This window comes from Eimeria mitis, genomic scaffold (genome assembly GCF_000499745.2).
Source record: "Eimeria mitis Houghton genomic scaffold, Emh_scaff1348, whole genome shotgun sequence".
In the NCBI taxonomy this organism is placed as follows: domain Eukaryota; phylum Apicomplexa; class Conoidasida; order Eucoccidiorida; family Eimeriidae; genus Eimeria; species Eimeria mitis.
In genome coordinates, this window is record NW_013568861.1 from 1,207 (window position 1) to 1,761 (window position 555).

The window sequence follows — 555 nt, forward strand, 5'->3', positions numbered from 1 at the left end:
CAGCAGCAGCTGCTGCTGCTGCTGCTGCTGCTGCTGCAGCAAACAGCAGCGGCAACTGCAGCAGCAGCAGCAGTGATAACAGCAGCAACTGCAGCAAAAGAAAATACTGCAGCAGGCAATGCAGCAGCTGCTGTAGCAGCAGCAGCAGCAGCAGCAGCTGAAGCAGCAGCAGCAAATTACCACCAGCTGCAGCAGCAGCTGCAGCAGCAGCAGCTACTGCTGCTGCTGCAGGAGCTTTAGCAGCAGCAGCAGCTGCTGCTGCAGCAAGAGGGTCGTTCTTTTGTTTTGTTGTTCTCTGCGTTTGCTGTTTGTATATCTCTCCCTCTGTTTTGTTTTTTGTTTTTTTCTTTCTTTTGTCTCCTTTCTTTCTTTCTTTCTCTCTCTTTTTGTTTATTTATTTATTTATTTATTTATTTATTTATTTATTTATTTATTTATTTATTTATTTATTTCTGTTGCTGCTGCAGCTAGGTCGCCTTTGTCTCTGTTTAGCGGTGACCTAGCTGTCTCCTTTCTGTCTCCTTTTTTCTCTTCTTATATACAGCAGCAGCAGCA